The sequence below is a fragment of the Rhyacophila brunnea genome, unplaced genomic scaffold (genome assembly GCF_057557595.1).
Source record: "Rhyacophila brunnea isolate RB1 unplaced genomic scaffold, BYU_Rbru_1.0 scaffold_24, whole genome shotgun sequence".
NCBI classification, from domain to species: Eukaryota; Metazoa; Arthropoda; class Insecta; order Trichoptera; family Rhyacophilidae; genus Rhyacophila; species Rhyacophila brunnea.
Window position 1 is genome coordinate 8,497,030 of NW_028232904.1, and position 6,639 is coordinate 8,503,668.

Here is a 6,639-nt window from a genome sequence, read left to right on the forward strand (position 1 = left end):
ACTCGCTGCCATTCGGAGAGAGAAAGTTGAGCTGGAAACACGTCAATTTGTTTAGTGATGGCAACGGGGGTATTAATTCTTAAATCATGGAAAGATGACTAAAAACGTTACCCATTTACATTAAAAAGAAAACATGTCAATGAATATATTATTATTGTTACTGATAGAACATAAAGTGCCCACCACCTTCGTCATATATGCACAGCCGTGGATATGCACGGCCGCTTTCTTTAAACGTGTCTGAAAGAAGTGATTTTAAGTGCTCATTCCGTCCCGAGACGGAGCCGCACGGGACTGATGCTACAACCATGCACCGTAGTGCTTAAAAAAGAAAGTTAAGAAAGAAAATTTTTGTTTTTTGGACTGGCTCTGCTGTCCGCTGACGTTAAACGCTTAGTGTACCCATATACTGAGTGTCACGATTGAAATAGATGGGTCTACAGAAGAGTCGGGACTATCCCGCTCCCCATATGACGCTGCAAATTTCTCAAATGCCGCAAAGTTGGCCTCGGTTGCTATTGGATCTCCATGACCAATTGGGCTCGTGTGAGGACCGACCCTGGCAAACAGCTCCGCTCGTTAGAACAATAAACAGAACATTAAATGGACATATGTTGGATTTATATGACAAATAATTATATTTCGTTTGACATGCGTCATTTGCACCCGCGATCCGCAATCCGCGCATCGCCTAGCCACGATCTTTTTAGACCGTGCCTCAACTAAGGTAATAGCCTTAAGACACGTTTTTTAAAAAAATACACAGATGTCTCAATAATTATGATCAATTTGTAGTTCTTACAAATTCATTTTTTTTTATATAAAAACGGTTATAAGTCCAGTCAAAATTGATATCGGTCAGTCATCCACGCCTTCTGCTCCAAACAGAATAATTAGATGTGAGATATATCGAACATTTTAATGAGGATAGTAATTTTTCCTGTTACAATAGTGAACGAACAAGAAAATTAAATTGCTCATATCTCCAAACTATGTTTCTGTGGCATATCTTTGTCTTACAATCAATTGCATTCAATTGTGATCTCATGAAATCATGAATTATAAGCTTTAAAATGACTCGATAATGTTTGTAAATAAAACAAAAGAATGAAAGAATTCAAACAGATGTTTCGGGTCAGCGCGACCCCTTGACACCTTGTCTGTTGTTACAGTCGACACCTTTGCTATTCCAAAAACACAAAATGTTTTCATTCACTGACAATTTAAAAGCAACCGTCGCTATTTTTACATTGCATGATAATGGATGAAATCGATACTTATTCGGTAGGAAAGAAAAACAAATTGAAAATGGAGCGGTAAGTTATGGTAAACACAAGACAAACGAGCCTCGCATACAATCTCAGTAGATAGAGTAGTAGGTATATTACATTTTACGCTCGAACAGGTGAAAAACTACATCTATCTGGGACAAGTATCTATAGATGGATTTATATTTGATGAAATCGTTCGCAGCAAGGCCTGAACAAAAACGATGCATAAGTGCGAGTGAGAAAGTATTCGGCACCCTTATAATCTCTGCGACACGCGCTAGAGTAAGATAAAAGGTTCACAGGTATGGGAGATGGTTTGCTATAGTGTCGCCGCCAAATCTTAGTTTGTTGCTTAACTAAGCGTCGATAACCGTGTTGCTAAAATTGCTATTTTTGTGTTAAACAGTCAGTGGCAAATATTTTTAGTTAATTAAGTAGAAAAGATGGTTCGGTGTGTTGTATTAAAATTTTTATAAATTTTTAATTTTTTTATAAATGACATAGCATTGGTAATAAAAAATGCTATGTTTTTGTTGTTCGCTGATGACTTGAAACTCTTTTTGGAAGTTGTCACCTTGGACGATTGTCGTTAGCTAATTGATAAATGCAATCTTTTGTCGATTACCAGAGTCTCAAAAGTGTTGTTTTTCCAATACTCGATGCATAGCAGAGTTGTCACAAATATCATCTGTAAGGGATCTTGGCATTACGTTTGACATTTATTAGCCATATAGTTACCATTTGTAACAAGGCGCTTAAAATGTTGGGCTTCGTCATGCGTACTTCCCGGGTCTTTTCGGATGTTACGGTATTAAAACTTTTATTTAATTCTTTAGTTCGAAGCAGACTTGAGAGTGGGTCTATTGTTTGGGCACCGCATCAGTTGAAGTATGGCCTTATGGTGGAGAGGGTTCAGAAGAAATTCTTGAGACTCCTTTATTTAAGGTTTTACGGATACTATCCGTGGCTTTATCCAACTGACTTTCTCTTAGGCATGCTTACATACTGCAGTTTGCAATTTAGAAGAAATCTTTATTTAGCTACGTATTTTTTTCGACTTATACGAGGTATAAATGAGAACTCTGCCGTTCTGGGCAGTGTTGACCTGTATGTCCCTGATAACTATCTTAGAAATAGAGAACATCAGTTGTTTATTCTCCCAAGATGCAGAACCAACCTGCCACTGGTAATGCCAATTGGGAGGGCGATAACTATATTCAACGAAATTGCTTCGGGTGTTGATATATTCCACCATTTCCACCTACGTGAGGATGAGTATTTATAGGTGGACGTTGTTTTATAAATTCTTAAAATAGGGTCTGCTTAACTCATCCGGTGTACTTCCTTGTACATATCTAATTAATATTTTTGTATGTACATATTTCTACTGTTTAATAACATACTATCTATTTCTATTTTTATGAAATACTTACTGTTTTATAGTTCTTTGTTTCAAAATGTCATGTTGTGAACGTCTTAATTTTATAATTTGTAATGTCCACAATATGTTAAAAATAAATAAATTGAATTGAATTGAAAATGTGGTAGCCGTACTGATAAGCAAGAAAATGGTATTACGTTTCATAGGTAAGTTGATACATGTTCGTGATAATTTATTTGTACCACCTATATTATTATATATTTTAATATCAAGTGACCGTGTTTCTTTAAAATAACTTATATTGTGGATATCTTTACCTAATGGTTGCATTTTGACCGCTTAAAAATACTATATAACGTAAAAAAAATAGAAAATTATATTTCATTTCTGAGCGTCTAGTACGAGCACTTTGGGCGAGCACTAGCGAAATGGTCTATGGTCTCAAACATTTGTATACGTATGCGTTTGCTCGCCCACAAACCAAGCACGCAGCTTCATTTAGCAATGCAATGGGTGGCGTCTAGATGTATCTATAGTCTACGGTTCGCAGAGTAAAGCTAGACTGGAGTGCTTTTGGCCGCCTGAAGAATGTCTTCAAAAGTGACCTTCCACTGTGCATAAAGCGCAAAGTCTTCAACCAGTGTGTGCTTCCCGTAATCACATATGCGTGTGAAATATGTACCCTAAGTAAAAGAGAGATCCTGAAACTTAGAGTAGCACAACGTGGTATGGAGAGGTGCATGCTGGGCATAACGCGAAAGGACAAAAAGAAGAATGGGTGGATAAGGAAGCAGACAATGGTTTGCGATGTGATAGAGTTCATTAAAAGCCTCAATTTATGGAGATGGGCTGGACACATAGCTCGAAGAAGAGACAATCGTTGGACAAATTTAGTCATCCAGTGGTATCCAAGAGGTACAAAACGTCCGCAAGGTAGACCTAGAGGCCGCTGGAACGATGAAATGATCTGCGGAAGTACGTGGCAGCGCAACGCACAGGAACGAGAGTAGTGGAAGCAGCTTAAAGAGTCCTTCATCCAGCAGTGGATAGATTCAGGCTGATGGTGATAACTTTGCACTTTTTACTGCACTGATACGCCTCTTTGCCTGATTACCTCGCATAAAATCAGATCAAATTATATTCACTTGAATTAATATATGTAAGAATAAGAAAATAAATAGATAAAAAATGTAAAAAATATGTCTTTAGAATGATATATTACATTAATTTCATCCTAGAGTCAGAGTGCAAAGCTATGAAGCATTACTCTATCTATCACCTAAAACAGATTTGGATTAAAATTTAAAATAAATACAAAAATATATTGGATCGACGAGGATGGGATTCGAACCCACGCGTGCAGAGCACATTGGATTAGCAGTCCAAAGCCTTAACCACTCGGCCACCTCGTCATGTAAATCACTATTTAACATTATCAAATTTATTAAATTTCATTATTACAGCTTGTACGCACAACTGCAACCTATGTAACTAAAAAAGTCATTAATTGTTGATGTATTTATTTACCACTTATCAATATTGATAATAAATTGTTTATCATTAACACTTTAACGTCAATGGTGGCTTTGCCTACAGCGAAATTATCAGCATACATGGTTACTAGGACCTAATATGGATATTACACAGTGGCTAAGGGTGGAGGTAGGCTGTTAAGATCCGTCATAAATAGTGCACACTAAGCTTTGTCAATCATACGTAGGTATTTGTTTTCATTGAACTAAGACTACAATTCTTTACAGATGGTGTTGGTTAGTTTTTTTAAATTCAATTAAACCCTGCGAAACCAAACCATAATAGATAAGTACCTAATAGTCAAAAAATACTCGTCTATCTTTAAATTATATCATTAAATCATATAAGTATGAATGAAAAAGTGTGCACAATTTTGTCGTATCGTCCAAAATATACCAAAACTATTATGGTTTGGTTGAGGCAGCGTTTAATTTATTTTTTAAAAACTAACCAATACCATCTGTAAATTGTTGTAGTCTTAAATCAATAAAAACAAATACGTACCTAAGTCATACCTATGACTAAAAAAGTTTATTGTGCACTATTTATGGCGGATCTTAACAGCCTACTTCCACCTTTCGCCACTGGTAGATAGGTACCTGCCTAATGGTATAATTAATTCGTTTATTTTCCGATTTAGATGCGACATAAATAGTACCTACACACAAGTCATATTTATTTGTTCTCATTCAATAATTCAATAAAATTGCAGATGGTATTGGTTAGTTTTAAAATTCAATTCAACCCTGCCTAACTAAACCATACGTAATAGATATCTTCTTCTTCTTTTGCCATATCCGCCCCTTAATTGGAGCATATGGACATCACGCGGCGACTCCAAGAATCCCTGTTGCTCGCCAGTCTTCTTGCTTCGTTCCAGGTTAAACCAGCATCCCGTAGCTTCGCCGTATACACTCTGTAGATTGTATTTAGCGGCCTTCCAGGACGCCGGAATCCGGTCGGCTTGAAGAACAGGCAAGCCGGATTGAAGTTCTCTTCTGGCATCCGCAGCACGTGGCCGAGCCAGGTCCAACGTTGCCTCTTCACTTTCAGCGTGATGAAAGGCTGCTTGGTGCGTTCTCTTATCTTCTCGTTGCTCTTAAAGTCATACCCCACCGCACACCCAGTATTCGTCGCAAACATCTGTTTTCGAAGCTCAGTATACGGTTGCTCTGAGCCTTCGTAAGGTGCCATGAATCGCTATCGTAAAGCAGCACCGTCAGGATGCAAGCGTCGAATAGGCGGCATTTGGTTTTGACCGAGTACAATCATCGTGAGTCCCTTTTGAATGTTGCTCCAGCCATTCCCATTCGGATAGCGAGCTCTTTCTGCAAAATGCCATCTCCCGTGATGTGTACCCCCAGGTAGGTACTTGAAGCTGTCGACGCTCTCGATGTTTTGTCCGTCGCTAATCAGAGGGGAATCTGGATCAGGACAGGTGCTATTACACAATAGATATTAGGTAACATAAAATGTTTTTTTCTATATTGATATAACGTAGGTAATACCTACCTATACCTACAATTTATTTTTATCAAGATAGACTTGAAATAAATGCCTAGTAAAGGGTATTTGCCATTGATAAACATTGATCGCAAAATAAGTTAATACGTATTAATAATAGGGTCAGCAAAAAGAAAGAAAGTATTGTCACATAATAAAAAGCGCGAAATCTACAAAAATAGCGGTAAAAACAATCACAAATCACTTTGTTATCATTGGGAAAAATCCTATTTTTCTGCTCACTTTGCAAACAACAAAATCACGTTATCATTGCAGACTAATCGCTTTTATTACGGCCCATCCAGCGATAGACCCTTTTGTCGACCAATCCGAGTTGTAATCCCTCCCGAGATAAGAATCTCGCATCCTTCCACCCGCAAGTGGGGCACAATGAAACCAATCGGCCACGTTATGTTGGTATTTTTTTAAACTCCGAATAACAACACTTGGAATATTTTTATCCTAACTGCCGATCTGTTGGTGCGTGCTTTACGCGTTTGGCTAAAGACCTTGAATCAAGCGGGCACTCAAGGAGGGGGGGGGGTTTGATTACGAACCCCCCCCCCACTCATGAACGAAAAAAAATATAAATAATTTATCATACATAACTTGAAAACACCTCAGATATTATATAGATACCTACTAAAAAAAATTATATGTATTTGAAAAAAAATACGATACCTACTCGACGGGATATCGTATTTTACAACGTTTTTCTTAGCTCGTATTCTTATTTGTCCGGTGGTTCTTTGTCCGGTACTCGCAATCGATTTTTAACTAACTTCCCGACTAGCTAGACATTTGAAACTTTTGGAATATATCAGAACGCGATGCCAATGCATTTTTTAAATACTTTTAGCCGTCTTTAAGCAGAATTGAATTCATTTTCAGGTAATTCTGTTTTGTATGAAAAGTTACTTCGTTTAAGATCGTTTAAGCTAGTTAAGTCAA

The 6,639-nt window shown here is 37.5% G+C and overlaps 1 non-coding gene across 1 annotated transcript; it reads right to left on the reverse strand.

Moving 5' to 3' along the window:
- Positions 1 to 3,982: 3,982 nt before the first annotated feature.
- TRNAS-GCU (transfer RNA serine (anticodon GCU)) lies at positions 3,983 to 4,064 on the reverse strand. The gene has a single exon. It is a non-coding gene; the product is annotated as a tRNA-Ser (tRNA).
- Between the last annotated feature and the right edge of the window lie 2,575 nt (positions 4,065 to 6,639).